At 62.4% G+C, this 26,133-nt stretch overlaps 1 long non-coding RNA gene across 1 annotated transcript; it reads right to left on the bottom strand.

Moving 5' to 3' along the window:
• Positions 1-1,547: 1,547 nt before the first annotated feature.
• On the bottom strand, positions 1,548-20,874 carry LOC121056978. The gene is made up of 2 exons (XR_005813587.1): positions 20,401-20,874; positions 1,548-2,018 (listed from the first exon to the last, which is right to left on the bottom strand). It is a non-coding gene; the product is annotated as an uncharacterized LOC121056978 (long non-coding RNA).
• Between the last annotated feature and the right edge of the window lie 5,259 nt (positions 20,875-26,133).

The following is a 26,133-nucleotide window of genomic DNA, read 5'->3' on the forward strand; positions in this document are numbered from 1 at the left end:
CTGCCCGGGCCGGGCTCTGCCCCGGAGCTCCCCCGGCTCGGCGGCGAGTCCCCGGGAGCGGCTGGGAAGGGGAAGGGCTCTCGGAGCGCCCCCATCGCGCGCCGAGCCCTTTAATCAATTTCACCCGATTAATTATTAATTTTACGCCAGTCAAGCTGGCCCCGGAGGAGCGGGGAGGGGGAAGGGAGGCTGACGGCAGGCGGAGGCGGCGGCGGGGCCGGCTGCCAGGCTCCCCGCTCGGCCCCGGCCGCGCGACTTCGGGCTCCGCCGGCTGGGGCTCGCCGAGAGCCGGGGGGGGGGGGGGGCTGCGAGCCCCATTCCGGTGGCTGGCGCGGCCCCCCCGCCCGCTCTCGCTCTCCCCTTTCCGCTCCCTCCCCTTCCCTCCCCGCCCGCCCCCCGTGTAGACACAGCCATACAAGGGCCCATCGCATCGGAGCGATGATGGATCGTGCCTAGCGGGGGTGATTTGGTGTTGATCGCATATTATCACGGGCAGGTTGGACTGGTTGCTGATGGACGGCTTTCTAGCAAGCCGCTCCTTCCGACGCTCGGGGAAGCAGCCCGATCGAAAAAGCAGCTTGCCTTTAACTCCTTCTCGCACCGGCACGCGGAGGGCAGAGCCCAGCATCTCTCCCAGCGGCACTTTTTTTCCTCCTCCCGCTCCATTTTCGCCTCGGCAGGGCCGGGGGCCGGCTCCCCGGAGCGCCCCTTCCTCGGCCCGGCCGCCCGCGGGGGTCGCACCGAGCTCCGGGGCCGGTGCCCGGCGCCCACCCGGGGCAGCCCCGACCCGGGGCAGGCTCCTCGCTCCCCGTCGCCGTCTCCCCCGCTTTATGTAAGCGCCCGCACATACAAAGGCGGTTTCGTAACGCCTCCCGTCTGCGAGAGCCGGGGACCTCGGCTAACCTTTGGAAAAACCGATGGCGGGTGCCTGCTACAGCAGCCCGCGCGGGGCGACCGTCTTTCTCGGCCTTTTTTTATTTTTATTTATTTATTTATTTATTTTGTGCGCAGGGCTAGGGAAGAGACCGTGCTGCCTCCGTATCCCGCTCCTGCAGCTCGCTCGCTGCCGGTTTAACTCCTTCCCGAAACCCCAGCGCAGGTCCCTCGGCCCGGGGATTGTTTTCTGTTTGGAAACCGGAGAAGGGGGGGAGGCTATCGGCAGGGAGGCAATAGCTCGCTCTCTCTGGAGAGCTGCTCTCCAACAGGCAGCGCCTTGAAATCTATTTAAAGAGAGGGAAAGGCGGAGGGGGGGGGGGGGGGGGGGAGAACAAAGGGGGAGGAGGAGGGGGCCGAACCAGAGCCAGCGAGAGAGGGAGAAAGCGATGGATCAGCCGGTTTGCAGGGTACATCAAGCTATCACATCTGTATATGCTCCGATCGATGAAAAGGATGGATAATATTTGTCAGCTGCAGACCTTTTTCTTCTCACTTCCCAGGGAAAGGACTGGGGGGGGGGGGGGGGGGAAGGAAGAGAGGTAATGGGGAGCTTCAAGGCCAGAGGCACTTCCTGATGCAGCCAAATAGAAAAGAAAGGCTGGGGGTTACTATTGTTATTAATTATTTTTATTATTCTACAGCAGCCAAAGGGACAATCAGGGGACCGTGCAGCCCTCTCGCCTCGCTTCTTCCCTGCTCCCGCTCCTTTCTTCTCCCCCCACCTTTTTTTTTTGTTGTTGTTGAAACTCAGCTGCTTCCTTCCACTGCTCCGAAGATTTAACCCTTTGCCCGCAGAGGCTTGAGGTGGGCAAACACAAAAGCGCATCGCGAAAGCCTTGGACTTATAAAAAAAGCATGTGCCCAGCGAGAAAGTCGGTAAAACGCACCGTTACACATGCAGCGATGTGGTTTGGCTTTAGGGGAGAGGAAAAAAGGCGAGAGAGATGTAGCCTCTCTCTCCGCCGCCCCCCGGCTCTGCCAGCCCCTCGCCTGGTGCCTGCAGTTGCACTCTGAGTAAATAGTTCCCACACATGGTCCACATTTTGCACAGCAGCAGCGTGTTTCCTCTCAGTCTCTCGTTGCTGCTCTCCGAGCAAAGAAAAAAAAAAGAGAGAGAGGTTTAGAGGAAGTTAAAAATCAGGCGAGCTGAGAAAAGACTCTGTGTTACACACATCCTGCATGAAAGCGAAAGCCCAGCATTTCGGCCCTGTGAGCGCCAAGCTCTCACCTCCTTAGTAATGCCACTAACATACATGTTGGACGTATCAAAGTAATTGCCTGCACCCGGCCAGACGGGCTCTGGGCCGCTCGCAGCAGCAGGCTGGCTGCGGAGGAGGCCGGCAGCATCGCCGCTCGCCGCCTGCTCGCTCCTGGGCTGCAGCCACCTGGGGAGCGGGGCTCTCCCCATCGCCACCGGGTGCCCCTGGGGAGCTGGGGGCCAGGGTGTGATGCCCCACTGGCAATGCGTTACGTGGCGTCCTGCTTTTCTCCAGGCCTCCCCTCCTTCCTCCCGCCGCTGAGCCGGGATCAGCCCGCTGATCCCCCGGCTGCCGGCTGAGTGGCAGCGGGCTCCTGTGACCCCGGCGCGTCTCTCTCCCCCCCAGAGCCCGGTGCCCCATCAGCTTTCGCTGTGTGATATTTAAAAGAAGGGTTGCATTCTCCCCAATAGAAGCCCACTCGTTTCCTTGTTGCCAGGAACAAAGCGCACATTCAGAGGGGTGGCTGTTGACGGCTCCCTCTGTATAGCACTGGAAAGCGGGTGGCCTTTGGTTACTGGCAAGGAAAATTCTAATCAGGGTGCTTGTAAGCGGGGCTTTATAGAAGCTTAGTTACAAAAGGCTTACACCAGAGTAATGCAATAACTATAATAACAGCCAGGGAGCCCTAAAGAGGGTGGAATGTGCTTGTGTCTGGATGATTTTCCCCGCTAGCACAGAGAGTGACTGTTTACTGCGAGTGCCATTAAGTATCGCTGGAAACTCACCAACCGCAGACTTATTTCAATATACTTTATTGTTGTATCTGCCCTACGATCGGCTCGCTTCGGATGGCTCCTAGCTCTTCCCGGGGGACGAGGGGAGAGAGAGGCACCGCAGGGCGCCGCAGGAGGCTCGCAGCGGACCCGCACCAGCTCTGTCCCGGGGAGCCCCGGGCTGCGGTGACCCCACGGCTAACGGGACCGGCCGCTGCCCCCCGCCTCCTTTTGGGGTTTCCAGCCCGCAGCCCCGCTGCCATCCGCGCCCCGGCCACCGCTTGGCCGGTGGCGAAGGGGAGCGCGCTGCCGGCCGCGGCTCCGGAGGGCAGGAAATGGCTCGGCCGGGAGCGAGGGCGGTCACCCCGGGCCGGGGCACGGCGGCGGCGGCGGCGGGAGGCGCCCCGGGAGCCCCCGGCAGCCCCGGGAGGGAGGCGGGAGGGAGGCAGGCGCGGCTCCGTCCCCCGTCCTCCGCCCCCGGCCCCCGGGAGGACCCGGCCGCGCTTTCTTTTAACGGCACAGCGGAGCGCAGCGAGCAAACTGCCGCTCCGCGCAGGGCAAGAAAAATGGGTTTTTAATAGGAAAGGTCCGCGTGCTTGGCAGCCGGCCACCGCGGCCGGGAAATAAACAAACAGAGCGGCTGCGAGTTCAGGTCGGAGCAGGAGTTGCGCTCCCGGCGAGAGGAGCCCGCGGGGCGCGCACGGAGCCGCGCACGGAGCCGCCGCGGTCCCCGGGGGCAGAGCGCAGGGACCCCGCGGCCCCGGGCCGGGAGGAGAACCGGGGGGAGGACCGGGGGGGGCCCGGGGGAGAGGGGGGAGCTGCCTCCGGGCGCCGTGCCGCCGTGCTGGCAGCGGGCGGAGGGCCGCTGGCCGCCGTTGTTTATCGCGCCCCGGCGCTGCTGCACGCCTAACCGCTCCCGGGGCGGCCCCGGGGAGGAGCGCCGGCACGGAGCTGTTCCCGGGGGGGGGACCCCGCTGCGAGCCCCGGGCCCCCGCTCCGCCTTGGGGCCGGGCGGGGCTCGGCGGGGCCGGGCGGGACTCGGCGGGGGCCGGCCCCGGTCGCCGCACGGTGGGGGCGCCGCGCTCCCGCTCCCGCTGCACGCTCCGGGCTCGGTGCCGAGCTCTCCCGGGTGCCGCGTATCAGCTTCCCGCTGCCTCCTGCAGCGGATCCCACCCCCCAGCTCCCCTCGCCGGCTGCGGGTTTCGCAGAGCTTTCCACTGCCTGCCTGCCTGCGGGCCCACGGGGGGCGAGAGGTGGCCCCCGAGCTGGGCAGGGGGCTGCGCAGCACCGCAGCCCGGCAGGGAGGGCTCGCCGTGGCCAGGCTCGGTGGGGATGGCTGCCTCCTGCCAAGCTGGGCTGGGAGGCTGTGGGGAGAGGGACTGGCCTGGTGTGCCCTCAGGAGAGGAGGACGAAGTGGCTGGGATCTGTGGGCCAGAGCATGAGAGCCGAGAGCGAAGTCCAAGTGCAGGCTTCAGCCAGCCTTGGGAAGCCGGACGAGAGAGCTGGGGGCGAGGCCGGGAACCTTGGTCCCATGGCGGGGCCAAGCCCGCGGTCAGAGCCCTCTCCCGGGGCACTGGGGGCAGGGGAGCAGCAGGGGAGAGTGGCCTGGGCTAAGGCCTTGGCACACGGGGAGGAGGCACGGGGACGAGCCATGCACCTGAAGGACCCACGAGCTGCAGCCTGGACCCCCACAGAGGACAGGGCTGCAACCCGGCCACCTCCACGAGCAAACCCCAGCTCGGCTGTGCCCAGGGCTCCCAGCACACCGGGTGGCTCCAGGCCCTGGCTGTGCCCTGCTCAGCAGCCCGTAGCTTCTCGGTCCAACAGCGCATAGGGCAGGCGTCATGCCTCGGGCCCCAGAGGCGAGCCCCGCTCCTCTCCTCGCCCTTATCTCCCGTCCACACCTCGGCAGGGAGCAGTGCAGCCCCTCCGTCCCCTCCCCGGAGCGCCAGGCTCGCAGCTGGGCGCCGAGACAACGGCGGGTGCGGGCGGGACGGCGGCGGCTGTCGGCCGTGCTCCCACTCCTCGCCGCCCTGGCAGCTGCCAGCTTTTTGGCAGGCGTCGCCGAAGGAGAAGCCCTGCGAGGGGTCACGGGGAGCGGCTGAATAGCGCGAGGGGCCGGGGGAGAGGAGAGAGCATCGCCGCCGAGCCAGGGAGAGCGGGGACAGGCCAGGGGGGGAAAAAGGAAAAAGGAGAGGTGCAAAGGAGCAGGGGGGGAAGGCGGGCAAAGGCGGCAGCCAGCAAAGCGCTGGCTTGGCGGCGTGCCGAGGAGCTGGGGCACGCTGCAGTCCCGAGAGCCAGCCGGGGAAGGGCCGGCCGAGAAGCTGCCCGAACAGGGCAAAGCCTCTGTCCTACAGTCCTCGCGTGACCCACGGCTTAAAAAATGCGGCTCCCCCCTTCCAGCGGCAGGACGTACCTGCAGGGTAGTCCCTGCCTCTCAGCCTCCCGTCCCATTATTCTCGTGCAGTCTAATCCTCGTGTTGTGACCTACAGCAGCGCTCTGATTTATTTTTAATGCGTTCCGATTCCTGTTCCGTTGTCAAGAGATGCATTGAGATTCATTTTCCATCCCCTGCTTTTCAGACTCCTGTTCTGCTGGAAGGACCCGCCGATAGAGTTTAATTCGATTTGATATGATTTAATGAACACCTTTATCTTTCGTTTTAGCAGGAGGATTAAGAATACGACCGCATTCGGCTTTTGCTAAATCAGACACGTTTCCCACCGAAATCCTATCTGGTGACACACACTCACTGTAACATTTCATTAACAACCCCCTTGATATATTGATTTTTAATATTTGTATTAAATGTTGTGTAAAATTGAACTCAGGCGTTAGAAGAGATTGTGCAAGTCACAAGACATGACTCCTACTTAATTGTTATTATTTTTTTTTTCGGTCCTGGAACAACAGTTGGAAAGAGGCCAGGAGGAAGAAGAAGAAAAAATACATTAAAAATAATAATTAAAAAAAAAAAAAATCTCCCCGGGGGGGAATTAAGGGCTGTGCTCGGAAAGGAGCGGAGGAGATGAGGAGAAAGCACAAACCGCCTCGGGAGAGCGGCGGCGGGGCCCGGCTGCCCGCTCCCCCCCGACCACCCCCAGCCCCCCGGGACCCCCCCGGGGCCGCCCCCTCCCTCCCCAGCGCCCCCGGCCGCTGCCGCCCGGCCCCGGGGCTCCCACCCCCGGCGCTCCCGGCTGGCTCTCTCCGCGTTGCCTCCCTCCTTCTCTCCCTCCCCGCCGCTCCATATGGTTTCTCCCCTCCTCCTCCTCCCCTGCTCCCCCCTCCATGTTGTCTCCGTGCCTCTCCCCGCTCCATGTTCCGCCGCCGGCCCCCGGGGAGCGCTTCCCCGCCGCGGCGGGGACGGGGCACGCACGGTGGCCCCCGGAGGGATGCGTGCGGGGCTCTGCAAAGCTCGGGGGGGCGAGGGCAGCAGGGGAGGGCTGGGGGGCGACAGAGGGCCGTGGGGGCCTGGAGGGGTGCCGGCCAAAGCTCCCGGCCGGAGAGTTTCCCGGCGTGCGGGAGAGGAGCTCCGAGAAGTTGAGCTCCCCCACGCTTCCCCCCTTCGCGTTTTCTCTCTTCTCAATCCCCCCCCTCCCCGCCCTCTCTCCTCCCCCCAGGAATACGAGGCATTCAGAGATCAACATAATTCACCTGCATCAAAAAACTCGCGAGCTATAAACTAGCGGCTGATCCTCCGCTTAGACTAGTGTTTAGCCGTTCATGCATCATGAGTGTCAAATAAATGCCTGATTGAGGCCCTCAGCGGAGGAATTAGCTTTCCTTGTGCTGGAAATGCATAATAGAGAAAGTGCTGAGGCATCCTCCCCGGAGTTAGCACGGGCTCCGCTGCCTGCGCTCCTCCTCGCAGCTTTCCCCCCGGCTCCGTCCCCATCCCCTTCTCCATCACCCCGTTATCACCGGGCCGCGCAGCCCCCCCGGTGCCCGGTCCCCGGAGCTGCCCCGGACCCCCGGGACCAGACTGGGGCCGTCGGAGCGAGGAGAGCCGGGGGAGGGAGCGGGTTTACCCCGACCTCCCCCTCCGACGTGTCGCTTGGCCACCTTCCCGAGCCCGGGGCCTCATCCTGCCGGCTGGCACAGCCTGGCGGCGAGGTGCGGAGCCGGGGCTCGCTGCAGCGCACGGGCTGCAGATGCGCCCTCAGGCCTCGGCGTCTACATTTTTAAATTAAAAATAATAATAATGAAAAATTAAAAAGCGCCCGGTCCGACCACGCACCAGTGACCCGCAATTTCCCCTTCTTTTCAAGCTGAAATACGGCCAAAGTGTCTCAAAGTTAACTCGGGGGCTGGGGACGGGGGCGGGGGATGGCGGGGGGGGGGGATAGGGGGGGATTGGGGAGGGGGGTGGGGGGGGGGAGGAGGAGGAAACCGCTCCGGGTTGAGCTCCCTGTGTCAAGTTTCATCCCCTCCTGACATTTTCTGGCGGCGAGCCAAAGTCCCTGAAAATGGAAAATTGGGGAAGGGCGGGCGGGGGGTGGGGGGGGTGGGGGGAGAGCTGGCCGGAGCCGTCGGCGGAGCGGCGGCGAAGCGAGAGGGGTCTGGGCCGAGAGGGACGCGGCGGCGAGGCGGCTGAGCGGGGCGCGGGGCATCTCCATCCACCGAGGCGCGTGAAAAAGCTGCTGATCGCTGCCATTGTTACTCGCGGGCGATGCGGGGAGCGGAGCCTCGGCTCCGGCGAGAGATGAGATAGGCTCTGACAGCGCCTCTTCGCACCGGCAGCTCGTCACCTTGCACCGGGCGGACACGGTCGCAGGTCGGTGTCGCTCCCTTCCGCGGGACTTCCCTCAATTCACCCCCACCCTCGCCTCTCCCCGGGGCTGCTGCCGACCCCCCCGCGCCCCCAGATCCCCCCCCCTTGGCCCCTCTGCCCCCATCCCCTGCGCCCCCCCCCCCCCCCCCCCCCCCGCAGCCGGCTCGGCACGGCTCGGCGCGGAGCCCCGCGGGGGGAGAAAAGCCCGTGCCGGAGCACTCGGGGCAGGCTGCGGCTTTGCCAGGAGGGGTCTTAGCGCCGGCTCTTTTGTCTGGAGCCTTCGCGTGCTCCCCCCCGGCCAGGAGACCCCGGGGAAGTGCCGGGGAGTCCCGGGCCGTCGCCGCGGGTGGCACCGCTCCGGCCCCTCCGGCGGCTCCCGGACGGCTTTTAGGGGGGCTCGCCCCCCGCGTCGGCCCCTTGCCCGGCCGCGGGGGTCGGGCCCTTGCTCCCTCGGCAGCCCGGGGGTGCTCCTCTCCGCCAGAGGGGCCGGGGCGCTCCTTGCCCCGTGCCCCCCGCGGCCGGCAGCAGCGGGGCGGAGCGGCCCCACGCGTGTTCCCCGGAGCCCCGGGGCTCCTCTGCCCGGCCCCGGCTGCCTTCCCCTGGGGAGCAGCCCCTGCGGGATGCACCCCCCGCACTTCTGTGCTCCAGCATCCCTCCCACCTCCCCGCCGGCCGGCGTGGGTGTGCGAGGCATGGCTACTACGGTCGGCCTGCCTCGTTATTTGCGAGCTCTGCCGGGTACCGGACGGACAGACAGACAAAGGAGGGAGCCCGGGTTGCCTCCGGGGCGCTGCCGGCTCCCGGGGGGGCCTCGGGCAAGGCTTCCGAGCGCGCCTCCGCAGTCGCATCTCGTGCACTTCGAGGCGGTTGTTTTCCCTTTCCACTTGTTTGTCTCCTGCTCGCCTCGTAAACTGCCTCGTGATTTATTACCTAGGCTAAGTGCTTAATTTGCGAATATGAAACAGATTAAAAGGAGATCGGCGGATTTTAGCAGGCAGGCCAAAGCGCAGCCCGGCAGCTGTTTCGAGTTTGGAGGCATCTCCGGCAGCAGCCCGGCCTCGTCCCGCCGCGGGGATCCCCGCGCTCACGGCTGCCGTGGGCCGGCCGCGTCCACGCGTGGCTGCGTGGGACGGGAGGGCAGGGAAGAGGGGGGCGACCCCGGCCACCGAGGCGACCCCGGGGGCCCCGGCCCTTGTCCCTGCCGCCTCCGAGGGCCGGCTCTGGAGGCTGAGGGCCCGGCGAGGCACGCAGGGGGTTAACGACGGCTCTGCCCTCTCCTTCAAAGGACTCACTCGAGATAGAGTAAATACGGTCGGGGCGGGGTGGGGGGGCTGCTCAGGCCACATGATGCAAAAGTAAGACAAGCGCACTCCGGAGAACAAAGGCTTCCTACCCCCTTCCTCCCCCTCCCCCCCCAAATCTGTCTTAATTCTGCAAGTAAACTTGAGCAGCTATAAAACAAAGAGGGACGAGGGAACTTACGGCCAAGGGACAAGCAAACGAAATAGCTCTGATGCAGCCCCAAGCGCACTCTCCCCTCCTTCCCGTAGCCCCCCTGCCCTCAGCCAGGCGGGACGTCGCGGGATGTTCCCACCACTGGGGCTGGGGTCGGGGTGGCAGCAGCGGGGGGGCCGCGCCGGGTGGCCCCGGGGGCTGGGAGCGCTGTGCCAGTGTCACCTCGTGCCAGTGTCACCTCGCAGGCTGGCTGCTTTCACACTTGTTACCAGCCCCCGGGTGTGATCGCCAGCCCCAGAGCTGCTGCCTCGGCTCCTCCAGTCCCCGAGAGGGTTTAATGCATCAGGGGGCTGGCGGGAGCCAGGGGGGAGCACCAAGCTGGCAGCCCATGCAGCTAAGTGGACGGCGAGGCCCGCAGAGCACAAAGCACTGCTCCTGAAGCTCAAAAGCCAGAGGGAGGCAGGAATCCGCAACCTGCCCCGTGTCTTGGAGTGCCGCTTCGGAGCAGTGAGTGCGAGCACTGTGTCATCAGCAGAGCAGACAGGGCCGGCGAGGAGGAAAGTGACTCATGTGCCCTTGCTGCACCTCGAGCGGTTGCTCTGGTGCCGCAGATGCGGCTGGTGTCAGAGCTGTGCAGGGAGTGGGAGACGGGGACAGGCCCCGGCTGGAGAGCGGGGACCGGGGGTGCTGATGGCATGGGGCTGAGCCTTGGGCTGCCGGGGGCAGGAGGGCAAAAGAGCACGCACGTGGCATTCAGAAAGGGGTCTGTGCGTGAAGGTGTCAGGGTAATGCTTGTCAATACATGTGTGTCTCTGCAACTGTTTTGGGTTGGCTTGAGGTTAGGTTCTTCCCTGTTTGGGGCAATGTTTGTGGCAAGCCGTGTGGGAACACATTTACCAGGGGCCTGATGGGGTTTGTGTAGAGCTGCCGTGTCCCACAGGGGTGGTGTGCACCTGTGACAGGCGAGGTGCCACGCAAGTGTTAGACACCACAGCTCTTTCTAGCCCTGGGCCTCCCCGTTCCCTGGCTGGAGCTAGGAGAGAAACCTTGGAGCAAGGTGAAGAGCAGTAGCCAAAGGATGGCCCCGGGGTGTCCGCGCCTCCCTGTCGGTTCTGCACAGAGCTGTTCTCTCGCCAGGTACCTGCAGTGTCTTCGGAGAGAGAAAAACACGGGCTTGTGTCATGTTGATAAGATACTGCGCTTTTCCCTTGAAGCGGTATACGTAACGAGAGGCAGAAAAAGGACAGTGGCAGTGGAAAAGGAAATAAAATAAAACCAGTTCCAACTTCGTGGCTTGGCCTTTGCAGTCATCACTACCTCAGGGAGGGCTATGGACACAGCACTAAGCCTTGGTTACACTGCTGAAATTCACCACGCTAAAAGTCACCTGGTCCCTTGAGCACTCTTGTAAAGCACTCCAGGTCACCATAGAAAATGGTTTGCATGTGCTTAAAACTATGTGAATTGGATTTGCTTCCAGCAGTGCATAATGCCAGTTTCAGCCTGATCCTGTCTGGCTTTCACTGAATTAATGCCTGGATGGATCTAAGTCCAAACGTCTAAGACCAAAGTGGTTCAGATAGTCCTCCTGCTGCTGTCCCTTGATGCCCCGAAGGCATCTTAAAATCTCCTTGGAAGTGCTCTTACGGGGTGATTGCTAAGCCTCAGAAACAAAACAGCCGAGAGCGCTGCTAAAGCGGAAGGGGCGAACCCTGATGGCTCTGAGCAGCCAGCGGGGACCCCGCAAGGTAGGCAAGCTGCGGCAGAAGGGAGAAATTTTGGGCTAGGGTAAGGCTCAGGATATGCAGAGAGAAGTGAGGGAACCAACGCATGCTACCTTGGAGGCACGGGGCAAATTTCGTGGTATTTTATCGCTCCGGGTTCGCAAGTCCTGAGTTACCTGAGAGCAGTTTTACTGTGCTGGGAACCATGTGTGCACAGAGGGCAGCTCGTTCCTGCCTGCCCAAGTAAGGGAAGCAAAACTGCAGAAACTACAATCGGGGATGACAAGGAGAGACGCTCTGGTGGTACACGGAGGCAGGTGAGGTCCTAGCTCCATCCGAGGGCTTGTTTGCTGCGGCTCCTTGAAGCCACTGCTCCCGGAGCCCGTGTCCTGCCATCAGAGGAGAACAGTGTGTGTTTGTGTGCGGGTGTTCATGTGAATGTAATTTTGTTCCTACATAATGTGGATTATCTTTCTTTTAGTGGCAAATCCTTTTGGGGGTTTAGATAAAAAAGAGAAATCCTGCAGCCATTCCCTTGTGGGGAAAGAGCATGTCTTCCGTTGCTTCCTCTGATTCTTTTTTTCCAAGCGGTCCCCGAAAACCCTTTTTTTCTGGCTCAGCATCACACCTTGAGAGCCTCCTGCTCTCCGAGCAAGGCGCTCACACATGGGAGTGAGGGAGGAACTTAGGGGGAAGGCAGGGCACGCTAGGTGCTGTGCGGCTGAGATAAAGGATGAGGGAACTGGGATATGCAGGCATCGAGCCGCTCCCTGACACGTGCCCGAGCGCTGCTGACAGGGGGTACACCCCACAGCCCCCAGACCCTGTCAGGCAGAGCGGGTGCAGGTGCAGGACGCCTGACGGGCTGTCTTCTTCTTGACCAACGTAGGACTGCCGGCTTTGCAGGGAGGGAAGGGAAGGCAGCCTCGTGCGGAATGAGACCGCTGTTGATTTAACTGCGAAATTACTCTCCCGCGGTTCTAATTTCCCAAGCGAGGGCCACGCGGGCTCTGCAGACGCTGTTGATCTGTTGGTTCAATTAATTTTAAAAATAAGTTTGGATGCCGTTTGCTTCGAATCGGATAGGGAAGTGCCGTGTATTTTTGCAAGTAAAGACCAAGGTTAGCGTGTTATGGGATGTGTACCTCACGTAGCCTTGAAACGAGGGCTTAAATGAGGCAGTCATTAAGTACCAGGCCTCCGCGCGGCAATGAGTGAGACCCGCGGTGAAAGAAAAGGACCTGAACATCTGTATTTGCTAAGTGGCACCGGCATCAGCCAGCCAGCTTGCGGAGAGGAGCAGACGTGCGGGTGTGAGGCCCCGTTGAGACTGCTGGGTCCCTGGTGCTTTTTAAAAGGAAATAATAGCTTGTGGGGGAACCCTTTCTCGTGGCCTCGGCTCCCGTGACCCCCCTCTGATGTATGATATTTAAACAAGGAAATGTCAATATTGGTTTTCCACATCCAGCCCCGTACTGCTCTCCGTGAAAGCTAATGACAAAATCCTCGGGGAGTTAGAGGAGAGCAGACCCCAAAACAGGCACTTAGGCCCAAAACCCGGCCGGCTGCGGCAGCCTGGAAGAAAGAGCAGGTCATAGCGAGCAGCTGGGCTGTGTGCCCTCTTTGCAGGTAAATTAGGGGGAAGAGAAGCAATCCTGCCATGCCCTACATGCTGCCTCAAAGCTGTGGGTCTGGTGCTGTGGCTGAGTATTGCTTTTTAAAATTATAAATCGCATTTCGGTACACCGAGTGAGGATAACGCGCTGCTCACTGGAATTACGTACAACCCAAGGGCGCCTTGTTGTAGCAAAGGTGACTTCTCCGCATTCCTTTTTGCACATTTGGGGCTAACTGGGATTTGATTTGAACCGGGTGGCTATCTAGACATGAGAAGATGTCCATAAACGGGGCCATCGTATATATCTTCTGACACGCGTGTCCTCTGAGGTAGGAAAGTGTAAGTCATAGGAAGAGAGGGCCAGCGCGGCTGACTCATAGTAAAACGAGGGCACGTGGGAAGTATAAACGAAGCGAGGGCTGCTACTAGTAGGACGTGGAGGCTGTGCCGTGTGTCATGGGAAAAATAATTTTATAGTGGATAATTTAAGCTTAAAGGGGCAGGTGTGGTGCAACGGCATGGCACAGAACATGAGTCAGGGCACACGCACAAAAGCAGCTCAATTTAGCCTGTGCTGGCCTCGTCTCAGTGGTGGTTTATGCAAACTGGGCCTCTCTGGGTGTTGCAGTAGCAGCTTCATGGTCCTCTGATGTAACAGGGACTTCACCATAGCTCACCCCAGGGCAAAATCATAGCTGCGCGGGCTTTACGCTGCGTCAGCACCATGTCCCTGGAGGCAGTAGCGGAATAAATGGGGTAAGAGTCCCTTAATCGGCTCTGTGCACAGGGAGAATGGCTCCCATATGGAAACACCTTTCCTAAGCAGGTCATGGCTGCCTTCCTACTTGAAGGTGGACCCACTCTGCTCACCTGGGCTCCAGCATGTGCTGCCACCTCCGTTAGGGCAGAGACGGCAGTGGGGACAGCCTGGGGAACTGACCAAGCTGGAAGACATCATGGACCAACAGGTCTGCCAGCAGTGGGAGAAGCATTTTTGGTCTGGTGTGTGACCACGACATCATGACGGGTGTCAATCTCTGACTGGGCCTACGGAATATCTTCAGAAAAAAAACATGACTTGGTAGAAAAATAAGTAAATGAGTGTTGCTCAGGTATGAGTCCTCTGCCAGGAAGCACAGGGATCGTGTATGAAGCTAAGGCCCAGCCATTTTCAAGATTGTGTCTATCCTAAACGATTTTTTGCTTTTGATGGTACAAATGATATGGGAAGAGATCCTCGGCGCACACTGTTTTACCCTCCTTATATGAGCCCTGGGACAATGAAGTCCTAGCTCTGGCTGAGGCTTTTGGGAGCCCCTCTCACACAAATAACACAGGGCAGCTCGGCCACAGCTCAGGTCACCTCTTGTGCAGAACAGAGTCTGGGCTTGCAGCACCATGTGGGATGGCAGAGAAGTTTGCATGCAGTGTTTTGTGTGAAGCCCCAGGCGTAGCTGGGGAAGATCAGAGATCAGGAAGGCACTGAGGCAGTGCAGTTAATGCTTCTGTAACACACAGACCTTGGTCCCTCCACGATCCTGCCATTCCAGGCTGCATTTGCACAGCTAGGCTATCTCAGGAGCTGAGAAAGATTGGAAAATGGATGGGCATTACCAGGATGGGCAGAGGAAGGACAGCTCCTAGTCCTTTATCAGTGGACATGCTTACACTGGTATCTAGCAGGACAGCTGTACCCTACTCACTGTTCATCCCTCAGAGTAGACACTCACGTGCAAGGGAATAGGCTCGGGTGTGAAAGCAGACTGTTTGCTGTGGTTGAAGAAGCTCTAATGGAGACTGTCTATGAACTAACTACCTGGGGAGGAGCAACTCCAAACTGAGACCCACCACGGCCTTTGAAAGGACTGAACTACCCCCAGCCTTGTGGGAGCTTAACGTGGGGCTTTGGCACTGCAGGAGGGGAAGAGGTACAAGAGGGAATTGTGCAGCAGAGCTCTGTGCATGCACCTCTCTGACAGTGCATAGCCAGGGTTGGTGCCGTTGTAAGAATATGCAGCAGTTGCTTCTTGCAGACAAAAGAAAAAATATGAGGCTCTGCTGAAGGCTAGGGCTGATGAAGCACCGAAAAAGCCCGAGCTAGAAAAACTAAGCCAGCTCTGCAGTTTGGTCAAGCGATGCTCAGCGTTGTGAATTTGATGAACAACACCAGTCTGCATGAAGACAGGCGACTTTTTAAATGGGCTTTTAATAAAGTTGGTATTGCTAAGGCCATCTATAAAGGTAATCTGCACAGGATTTTAAACAAGTAAACTTAATGATGCTATTAACGCTTATGATTTGAGTGAGACCTTTACGGGAATACTGCGTCCAGTTCTGTTGTGGTGTTTGCATGTCAAAAGCACATTGGCGAATTAATGTGGGATCGGAAAAGAGCTACAGAAGTGATTCAAGGCCTGGGAATCACGTCTTATTGCATAAGACGAAAGAAATCCCATCTATTAATTTATCCAAGAGGAGGCTATGACTTGGTTTGATCACAGTCTTTAAGTGCCCTAAGTGTCTCTATGGGGAGATTTCTGATAGTAGAGATCTCTTTAATGTGGCAGACAAAGGCATAATGAGATCCTATTTTGGAAAATGAAGCTCTATGAATTCTGAACAGAATCAGGGGCGTTTTTCTAAAAACAGTGAGAGGACACAACCACTGGAAGGACTGAGGCAGGCGGTGGGGCTTCTGTTACTTAAAAGTCTTCAGAGGAAGATTGGATGCCAGGCTAAAAGCTCAGCCAGAATTTATGAGTCTGATACAAGAATGTCTGGCTGAAATTCACTGGCCCATGATATGTAGCAGGTCAGAGCAGCTGATCATAACAGTCCTTTCTTGGTTTAAAAATCTATGAATTAGGTATTTCAAGTCTCCTGAGCCCTGATATTACTGGAGGTCTTGAAGAAATGCATCATAAGCTGTCATCATTTAATTGTAAGCAAGCACGGGTATTGCCTTTTTTTTTTTTTTTCATTAAAAGAACTTCTTTTCCAAGTGTTTGTTAGGCACCAGAGTTAAGCAGCTTGTTAACAAACATGACAACATTTTTTAAGCAGTTTGACTAATTCTTCTTCCATTTGCTCAGCTTTGTTTTGCAGTGGCACAGTTTCAGTAACGTTGTCTGTACCAATGGTTGGCTAGACGCAATCTTAATTCCAGCAAAATGGAATAGGCAGCCTACGTAGGATAAGGATATTCCCTTTATTCTGTACCCTCCTTTTAATGCATCCCTTCTTGTCATAGGTATGTTACAGGCTTTCTCTTCCTGCGTATGCAGAGCTGGGAATGAGTACAGCCATTTAGACCCCTCGTGTAGACGGGACTCCATTGTCCATCCAGACGAGCGTTTGGCCTACAGAGCTCATAGCTTGTTGGAATGAATGGCAGGGGAAGGGAAAAGGTACTAAGGAGACACCTCGTATTCCTGAAATTAACCTCCTTGAGGCTTCATAAAATGGCCTCCGGCAAATGGTCAGAATATTCTCCTCACGCTGGGGGAGCAGTTTCCAGGACAGCACGAACTTTCTTAATATCTCTTAGAAGGGGGGGAAACGCCATGGAACAAACAAACGACAAAAAACAACCAGCCTCAAACGGCAACAAAACAAACAAAAATAAACAGCCGTGGCTCTCGGGAGTCTCGAAAACCCCATCCCCGGCTGCGTGGACGTACTGCCCCCGTGGTACGCTCAGTGCCTCGTTAATCGCGCTTGCCAGAAACGAAACGAGAGGTGGTAACGAGCGCAACAAAAGATGGAGTTTAAAGTCCCTCGGGGACTGAGCTCTTGTCGTCGGCGGGGGGCCTTCCTTCCTCCCCCCCATCTCGTCCCTCCTCTTCCTCGGAGGCCCGCGGGGTTTATTTTGGGGTCTCCGCGGGACCCAGCGCCGGGGCTCGGGGGGGTGAACCCCGAGCGGGGCACGACCCCGTCGGCTGCGCGAGCCTCGGGAACGCGCCTGGCCGCGCCATGACAACCCGCAGCCCCGGCTGCTCCCGATCCCGCAGCATCCCTGCCCCGGGGCCGGGGTCCTTGGGGCCTGGGTCCTTGGGGCCGGGGTCCCTGGGGCCGGGGTCCCTGGGGTCACCCCCCGCCGTGCCCGGGGGCCCCTCGCTTCCCGTTTCGAGGCGTTTGGGGAACGCCGGGCTCGGGAGGCGAAGCCCGGAGCGGGCAACAAAAGGGGATGAAAGGAGCTCGGCAGTTCACTTTCCGCGTCCGAGAGGCATTTTCGTGCTCCGGGGCGAGGAGGGCTCATCCTGAGGAAGTTCAGATCAAAGGGGCCAGCATCCCGGACATTTGCATAATTGCCGGATTTCGGAGCGCGGCCGGGCGAGCGTTTGGCTGGCGGACCCGAGCACCGCACCGGGGGCTGCCCCTTGCCTCGCCCAGGGCACGGCAGGGGGGGGACCCCCGGGGGTCCCCCGGGGGCCGCCGGTGGGGAGCGGGTCCCCGCCCCGACCCGGCGACATCTGCGGCGCGTCCCCACCCCGGGGCGGCTGCCGGGGGCTCCCGGCCCCGCGGCTTGCCCCGCCGCAGGCGAGCGGGGATAAAGGGATTAAAGGGCACGGCAGGCTCGCACAGCCGGGCGGGGAGGCACCTCGCAGATCCGCGGCCCCCCCCGACCCCCCCGGCTGCCCCCGGGCACTTCCCCCGGTGACACCGGGCGGCGCCGGCCCCATTGTTCCCATAAGCGCCGTGCTGGGGGCGCTGGGGCTCGCCCCGCTCCGTGCCGGGCAGGGATGCTCGGGGACACCGTTTTCAGCCATTTTAGAGCTGAAAACGCCGGCGGCTCTCGGGAGCGGGGAGGGCCGGGCTGGGGGGGCTGCCCCAGCCCCAAGCAGGGGTGCAACCAAGCCCCTGCCCTACCGGAGCCGCCAGCCCGGTGCAGCGCGGCCCTGGGCCAGCCAGGCGCGGCGCAGCCTCCCCGGGGAGCGGGGGCTCGTCCCGCACGGCTTGGCCCGGGATGGCCAGCAGGGAACCGAGGAGGCGAGGGGAGGTTAGCGGTGGACGGTACGGCGTTGTGCAGAGCCGCCGGGGAAGGCGAACGGGAGCACGGCACCGTGCGGGCTCGCCACGTGTTTAATCTGGCCCCGGAGGAGGCAGGAGGCGTGCGGAGGCCGGCCGGGCTGGCACGGCGCAGGCACGGCTCCCGCGGCCGCGGCAGGGCCCTGCAAAGGGAGCAGGGAGCGCTCCTGTTTGCTTTGCTGTCGCTTCGGCTCTTATCATGCTCCTTGTCGCTCATAATCGACCTCTCCCCGTCCCCTCCCCCGGCCCCCGCCGCCTCCCCCCGGGGTCAGTGGGGAAGAGGCCGGGAATCCAGCTGGGAAGGGAGACGGGGGGGGGGGGGGGGGGGGGGGGGAAGAGGGGTCGCAGGGAGACGCGGCTGGGGCGGGGGGATAAAAGCAGCTGCACGCAGAACAAAGGTGCTCGAGGGTGGCTTTTGGTGCTGGAGCAGAACCTCGTAAATGGGAGATTTCCGTTCGCAAGACTCCGCTTGCACGGTTTCTGTCCTGCCCTTGAACTGACAGGCGAGTATCTGCATCGCAACCAGAAAGTAAATCACACCGAGCCCGGCTCGGGGAGGGCGCACACAACGCTCCCCGTGGTTGCTAAGTGCTAAAAAGTGGGAGATTTTCTGCTTTCCAGCTCAGCCCCGCTTCCCCGACACAATATTTACTTTGGGAGCCCGGAGAAATGCTCTCGGTGTTTATTGCGGAGAGCGCCGGAGCGAGCTCGCCTTTGCGTGATTAGGAGCGAGCGGAGGAGCGGCCGTGGTGCGGAATATCAAAGCCAGGCCGCCTTGGCAGGGCTCCCAGGCAGGGCTTTACTGGCACCCGCGGGATTCCGCGGGGCAGGGCGAGCGCGGCCCGGGCGGCGGCGGCTGCCTCTCCCCACTCCCTGCTCCCTGCTCCCCAATCCCCGCTCCCACCGCCGCTGCCCTGGGCACCCGGGAGCCACCAGTCCCTGGTGGGAGGCGCACCAGCCCCAGCAAATGTCATTCCTGCTGTTTTCTCCGTGTTTAAGAACCGCAGGGTGCTCGCTCCTGCTGGTGCTACCGGCTCCGGGAGGCTGTGCCCGCACGCTCGGCGCTTGGCCAAGTCAGCTGCGGCCAGCCTGGCAGTGCCGCGATGTGTGGTCATGGTCATACCCGGGGAGAAAAGCACCCACCGTGGCCCTCAGAGAGCAGACAAAGGTCTGGGCGGTGAGGCCTGTGGCCCGCCGGCCCTGTTAATGTTCAATCCGGAGCGGGAGAGTGGGCAGAGATCGGCCTCGCTGCTTGGCCCCACACAGGGGGTGCCGACCCCTGCCCGCGACCCCCAGCCGGGCTGCGTGGGGTCCCCGGTGGGTCCCTGCACGATGCACAGCTCCGTCCTGCCCCGCCGGGCTGGCCTCTCCTTGGAAGTTAGGTTGAAATAACATTTGCGTGCGCGTTAATGATTTATTTATGTGGCTAATAACGCTCGTATTCTCGCTGATATTTGTCTAGGCGAAAGACCAGCTGTGAAATGCCCCGCAGCTGTAGCCAGTGCTAGAACAGAGTGCCTTGGAACCAGAAATCAATGCTCCTGAAATGAACAAGTGGACAACTTATTAGGCTCAGTCACTCCACACACCGTCCCTTGATAACGAATAGATGAAGTACGCGCTGGAGAAAGGAGGCACTGGAGGAGGCCACACGTGCCCGCTCCTTGGCGGCGAGGCAGGGCAATCCCGGGGGCACAGCTGGCCACACGGGTGGCCCTGGGCAGGGCAGGGGCTGCAAGAAGGGGTTAGTCAGATGGTGATAAAAGCAGCGGGCGCCCAGGAGAACGGCTCCACAAGTCATCGATAAAGGTGTCCGGCTTGCCGGCTCCTCTCCAGAAAGCACGGCAGACAGGTTCGGCGAGCTCCCGTAACCGTGGCGTCTCTGCCTAGAAACAGCAGCGCTAATTTTTGCATTTCCACCGTCCGCGGGGAGGAAAAATACCTGTCCTCCCGCAATGCAAATCGCTACGCAAATAGATCGGCGGGCGCGCACGGAGCCGCCGCTGCCACCCTGACCTCCCGGCGGGGAGTCAGCGGCCGGGAATGAGCTCGGGCAGGCGGCAGCAGCCCGCCCAGGAAGCACGCACCGCCCTGCAAACTGCTCGGCAGCCGCTCGCAACTCGCTGCCGGCTGGGGAAGGTCCGAGAGGGAGCCTGCGGCTCGTCTCCGAGGCCTTCGTGCATCCCCGGCGAGCAGCGCCCCGGCGCTAAGTGCGATTAACGTAACAGGCACTAAAATAGGAGAGAGCGGCGCTGAATTTAATTTGCAGGCTTTAAAAAAAAAAAAAAAAGGGGGGGGGGAGGGAAAAAAAAAAACTTAACACTTGGAGCAGGCTGGTGATGAAACACGGGGAGAGGGGCTGGAGGCTGCTGCGAAGCCCTCCCCTGCCTCGCAGCGGGACCAGGGACCCGGGACCACCTCGGGGGCGCGCAGCTCCGTAAAATATGAGGCCAGGTAAAGTCCAGAGCCGGGAATGCCTCCCGCAGAGCCGGCCCCCCCCGGGGGCAGCCGCAGCGCGACCGGGTCGCCGGCACCTCCCGGAGCCTCCTTCCTGCCCCCCCGGCACGCACAGCCCTCGATCCGGCTCGCCTTCCTGCCCCGGCTGCCTCGGGGGAGAGGGAGGAAATAGGAGGGGTGGGGGAGAAGCGGCTGGGTGAGTGCCCCCCCCTCTTCTTTTCCTCCTCTCCTCTCCCCCCCCCCCCCCCCCCCGCCTCTTGCAAACTGCCTCCCATTAGCAGAAGTTCACAAGAGAGCGAGGCATAAAGAGAGGGAGAGCGAGGTTTCCGAGAAAAAGGAGAGGCGAAAAGAGCGAGGTTAGAGATTAAAAAATAATAATAATAATAATAAAAATAATTAAAAAATTAAAAAATAATCGTCGCAATAACAAGAGACCCACCGATCGGCTGGGAAGCTCGCGGTATCCGGCCGGAGGAGGGGGCGGGGGGGGGAAGGAAAGGAGAAAAGAGGGCTTTAAAAAACTGGAAGGCAAAAGCTGTTGGGGAGGAAGTGTAAGCCGAGAGGGAGGCTGGGGGAGGGGAGAGAGCGCCATCTTTTCATGTCACAGTCACAGAGACAGCGCTGGGCTCGGCCACAGCGTCTCGGTTTCTTTTTAACAGCGGAAAACGTGCGATTAGCAGGCAGACAGGCGGGGACGGCCAGCCCTGCGCGCACACACACAGCCCGCAGCTCCGGCTCCGCGCCGTGTAATCCCAGCGCTCAGCCCCGCTGCACCCCCTCATTAAAAACCCGGAGATTTCCTCCTCCTCCTCCTCCTCCTCTGCTCTCCGAGGAAAACAACGCCTGCCACGGCCCCAACCCGGGCAGCGCCGCCCGGGGGCCCCGCGCTCCGTGCCGTGCCGTGCCGTGCCCGACGGGCCGCCCGCTCCCCGCCCGCTCCCCTGCCTCCCAGGGGGCCGCCCCCGGGGGGGCACCGGCTGCAGCCCCCCCTCCACTCCCCCCCCCCCCCCCCCGGCCGCCTCCCTTTCTCCGGGCGCGGTCGGGGGGCGCCGCAGCTCCGGGCGCCGGGGAGCTCCGGGCTCCCCCGGGGGCCAGGCGGTACCGCGGCGGAGCCGGGCCCCGGCGCCCCCGGGGCCGATGAAGGGCGCTTTATTCCGCAGCGCTCAAAACCCCTCATTGTGTCGGGCAGAATCACCTGCCTCCTCCGGAGCCAGGCGATTCATTTAATGCGATACACAGCGCGCTCCGTCCCGGCCCCCCTCCTCGGCTCGGGGAGAGCTCCGCGGTGCGCTCTCCACGGAGCGCGGAGGAGGGGCGCGGCACGGCACGGCACGGCTCGGCACGGCTCGGCACGGCTCGGCACGGCTCGGCACGGCTGGCCGGCATCCTCCCAGCACCGTCTCTGCCGGCGGCACCCCGGGGAAGCCTTCCCCGCCCGGCAGCTCCGCTCGCAGCATCACACGCGGCCGCCGCGCAGCCCCGCTCGGTGCCCGGGGCGGGGGGGGACGGGGGACATGGGGGGGGGGGGCCGTGGGGCGGGCGGGGGCCGTGCCGAGCCGGGCGAGGGGATTTGCTGGGTCGTTGGCTGCGCCTGGGGAAAGGCGGGGGGGGCGGGGGGGCTGGCTGCGCCGAGAGCTGGGGGATTTGAGAGGGAAGGGGAGGGGGCGGCTGGGCTCGCAGGAGGGGGATGGGGGGGCTGGCTGCCGCGGCTGCCGGGGCCGGCGGCTGTTATTATTGTTATTATTATTACTGTTATTGTTATTATTTTTAGGGGGCGGCGGGAGCGGGGGGGGGGGGGGGGGCCGGGGAGGGCTGCGCTCGGCGCAGGGGGGACGGGGGGGGGACGGGGGACACGGAAGGGGGGGCCGCCGGCTGCGCCCGCGGAGGGGGCACGAGGTGAGGGCGGTGGGAGAAGCGTCTCCTCTGTTTCTAATAAAGGAAACGACTTTTATTGAACGATAAATGCAGGGGAACGAAAGTCGTGTGGGTGCGCCTGGTGGGGGCGATTGATTTGGCGGAGCGGGGGGGTAAAGGAGTGGAGCGGGGGGGGGGGGAGGCGGCTGCCCGTGCCGTGCCGTGCCGTGCCGTGCCGGAGCGGGCTGGTTGCGCGGGGGGCGCACAGCAGCGAGGGGCCGCCGGGGCTCTGCTGCTCCGGCCCGGGGGGGGCTCGGGGAGGGGGCTCGGGCTGCCCCCGGCCCCGGGGGGGGGTCGGCGGGGGGAGCGGGATGCGCTCGGTGGGGGGTCCGGGGGGGTAGAAGGGGGGATGTAGGCCGTGGGGTGGTGCCGCCTGCCCCTCTCGGGCAGGGGGGGGCTGAGGGGGAGGTGTCGGCTGCGCCTCGCCAGTTGGGATTTGATAGGGGCGGTAGGAGACACGTCTCCTGTTTCTAATAAAGGAATCGGCTTTTATTGAAGGATAAATGCAGGGAACCAAAGTCGTGTGGGCTGCAGCCGCCGAGCTTCGTTAGCTGCCGATGTGACTGTGAAGATAAAAACGCTCCACAATAACGCGAGCGAGCTCCGGGAGCGCCCGGCGCTGGGGGGACGCGCGCTCCCCGCCGGCCCCGGCCCCGGCCCCGGCCCCGACCCCGGCCCCGACCCCGGCCCCAAGCCCCCCGCCGAGCCCCGCGGCCCCGTGCCCGCGGCGGAAGGTGCCCGGGGAGCCTCAGACCGTGCTAACGGCTCGGCCTTGGGACTTGGCCAAGTTTCTCTGACTTAGGGGAACTCTGGGGATGAGTAATCGCGCCAGGCTAGGCTTTGGGAGGGTGTTTTTTTTTTTTCTTCTTCTTCTTTTCGCTCGCTCTCTTTTTTTTTTTTTTTTTTTCCCTGTCATCAGCTGCTGACCCACTCACTCCGAGAACGCGGCACCGAGGTGTTTCTGAGAAGGGCGGCGGGAGGAGACGGCTGCTGCGGCGAGCCCGGGGAAGCCCCCCCCCGGCCGGCTGCACGTCGGGGCTGCTCGGGGGCCGCTGCGGTGGCTCCGTCGGGGCCAGGGGCGGGCACGAGCAGCGCCCCGCACACGCCCCGCACGGCTTCCGAGGGCAGCGCGGTGGCGCCTCGCCCTCGGGGCGGTGTCGCCCGGCCTTTTTCCCCCGGGCTCTCGGCCGGCGGCGGCGGAGCGAGGCCGCCCGGGGGGAAACTCCGCTCCCCGGGTTGGGGGGGGACACAAGGCGGCGTGTGGCCCCGGCCCCGGCGTGGGCGCTGCCCGGCGGGCGGGGAGGAGCGGCGGCCGCATCCTGCCTGCATCCGCGGGCAGCGGCGGCGGAGGCCAGGGCGGGGGCCGGGCGGCGTGCCCGGTGTGTGCCTGCCGGGCCGCGGGGTCGGAAGCGGCCGGGGGGGCGCGGGGGGAGGAAGCCAGGGGCGAGGCGGCGCCGAGCTCCGCCGCCGGCAGGGGATCCTGCAGCGCGGCTGGCGCAGGCCGGGGGGAGAAGCAGCGAGGCGGCCGGGGCCGAGCCCCCTCGGGGGGGTTTGGGGGGGCCAAGGGGCAGGCGGGCCCGGAGGGTTTCGCTCCCCTCTTACCTGCGCGATTCGGCTTCCCCGAGCCGCGCCGGGGTGCGAGAGGCGCGCCGCGACGGGCGCAGGCACACGGCGGGGGGAGGACGCGGGGAGCCGGAGCGAGGACGAGGCTTTAAATGGCATTTCTAAGCGGAAAATACTTTTCTTTTCCCTTGTTTTTTCGAAGCCGCTTTCGAAATGAACATTTTCTGCGATAAGAGGTGACCGATCAGAATCGCTGGGGGGAGGCTGCAAGCAGACGTTTTGCCCCAGCTTACTGTTATCTTATCTTTCACACTTGCAGGGCGCAAAAGTGGCTTATCTTTGTACCCACCCCCCTCTCGCCTTAATTGCTAAAAACACTGTGAAGTGTTAAGTACAGGACTAAAGAATCTCTCCGCGTGTCTGCCATGCGAGCGGAAAAAAAAAAAAAAAAAAAAAAGAAAAAATAAATTGAGTGAAGGATCCGACTTGAAAAATTAGGGGCTTTCTCTGGAAAAGTACACACGTGTACACCCCGAGAGCCCCTCCCTGCCCCCGCTCCGCTGCCGCTTTGATGTTGCAGGCTCTCGTTTCGCGTGCAGGCACCCCGGCGAGCCACCCGCCGCTGCGGGCTCCCAGCCGGGAGCCGATCCCGCTCCGCAGCGCGGCGGAGGCCCCCGGCGGCCCGGAGCCCGCTGTCACCTCTGGGGCGGAGTGAATAACCCCAGTGTTTGTGAACCCGGCCGCGGAATTGGTATTCAGGGCTGAGGCACGGCACCGTCTCCTCGCTTTCTCTCCCCACCCCCTCTGAAACAAAACACAACACAAAAACAAAACCAGAAGGAGGACGGAGGTGATTCATCGACTGTATCCAATTATTAACATACAAGCTGCAGTCTGCACAAACACACCTTCAAACCATGGCGCTTCCCCCGGCCGACGGATGATACAGAAACTCCGGAGCGCGGTGGCCGCCGAGCCGGTGCCGGGGGCGCAGCCGGAGCCCGGGGACCCGACGCCAGCCTCGGGCACCCCGCCGGGGCCGGGGGCGCAGCGTGTGGCCGGGAGGCGACGGCTACACCTCGCCCGCGCTGCTCCCCGCCCGGGGACGGGGTTTTGTTTGTCCCCCGCCCGCTGCCCCCCGCAGCATCCCGGTGCCCGCGGGGGGGGGACGTGGGGACACCGCGAGCAGACAAAATGGCCGAGGTCTGCAAGCGGGAGAGCTGGGGACACCCCGCGCCGCTCTCCTCCTGCCCTCCCGCAGCCCTGCTGCCCCTTCCCCAGCCCGGGGGGCCGGGGGCTGCGCGACCCCCGCCGAGCTCTGCCCGGGCCCCGGCAGCCAGAGGCTGCCCGAGGAGCGTCGGTGTGTCCGTCGGTGTGTCCGTCGGTGTGTCCGTCGGTCCACGGTGGGTTGCCTCTGCCGAGCGGAGAGAGAGCAGGGCCGCGGGATCGCGGGCATCGCGGCTCTTTTGTGGAGCGGGGGAAGGGTGCGGAGCAAAGCAAAGCCAAGCGGGGAGATTTGTCATTCTCCTTTGTACGAGAGAGAGCGCGGCGCTCGGTCCGTGAACCGAACGCGTTCTCGGGCTCTTCTGGGGAGAGGGGAAGGGGGGGGGGGGTGGAAATAATGGATCTCCTGTCAACGGAGTAGCCCTGAACTGCGAACTAAAATTATAGTACTTGTGCTATGCAAAACCCCCTTGATTGCGCGGGGAGTTCGCATGGCGGTGTAACAATATGCTGGCACCGTGTCAGGTCTGAAAGCGCCGCAGACCCCGTATAACGCCAATTGAGGCTTGTCTTGTTTTGTTATTCAGATTTCTACACTTCCATTAAAAACAGCCTTACAATAAGCAATGATAAAGGTCTGATTTAAGACACACTCAAGCAGGGCAATTCAGAGCTTAGGACAGTGATCTGTTATTTATAGGCTTTTCCTAGCACTCATCACCAGGCTGTCGGAGCACCTCGCTCGCATTAATTCATTTTACCTTCGCAGCACCCGGCTCCCCTCTCCCTCGTTCCCCGAGCCCAGGAGACCCGGGCTCTCCGCTCGCCGTGTTCCCGGCAGGGGAGGGAGGCCCGGAGGGGGCCGAGGCCTGGCCTCTCGGCTCGGGGGTCCCGACCCCCAACTTTTGGGGCATGCGGAAGGCAGTGTGGAGCTGCTGGGAGCCGAGGCGTGCTGGCCGGGGGCGTGGGGAGGGGAGGAGGGGGGGCTTCCCATTAGAGGCCTCGCTGGAGGTAAATGAGAGCCGGAGTAAAGCCGTCCCATTTGGAAGCCTCCTGCGAGAAGTCCATTCTGCCATTAACAATGGATTTGTCTTTACGAGGAGGTTAAGTGCTTAGCATTATCGGAGCAGCCGTTCGTGCGAGCGCATCCTCGCCCGGCTCCGCAGCAGCAGCAGCATTAGCAGCAGCAATAGCAGCAGTATTAGCAGCAGCAGCAATAGCAGCAGCAGGAGCAGCGCGGAGCCCCGAGCAGCTGTGCGTGGAAGCCCCCCCGGCTCCGGGCCGAGAGCAGCGCGCAGCGGCCTGACCCGGGGGTCAGCTCCCCCCGGGGCGTGCGGGAGGGCAGGGCCCGGCGCTGTGCAGGCGGCAGCGAGCTCTGTTTTCCCGGCTTAGCACGGCCGTGCTCACAGCCGGGCCGAGCCAGGCCGCGGGAGGAGCGAACTGAAGCCCCAATGTGTTGGGCGGCCTCCCC

The sequence above is a fragment of the Cygnus olor genome, chromosome 1 (assembly GCF_009769625.2).
Source record: "Cygnus olor isolate bCygOlo1 chromosome 1, bCygOlo1.pri.v2, whole genome shotgun sequence".
Classification (NCBI taxonomy): Eukaryota; Metazoa; Chordata; class Aves; order Anseriformes; family Anatidae; genus Cygnus; species Cygnus olor.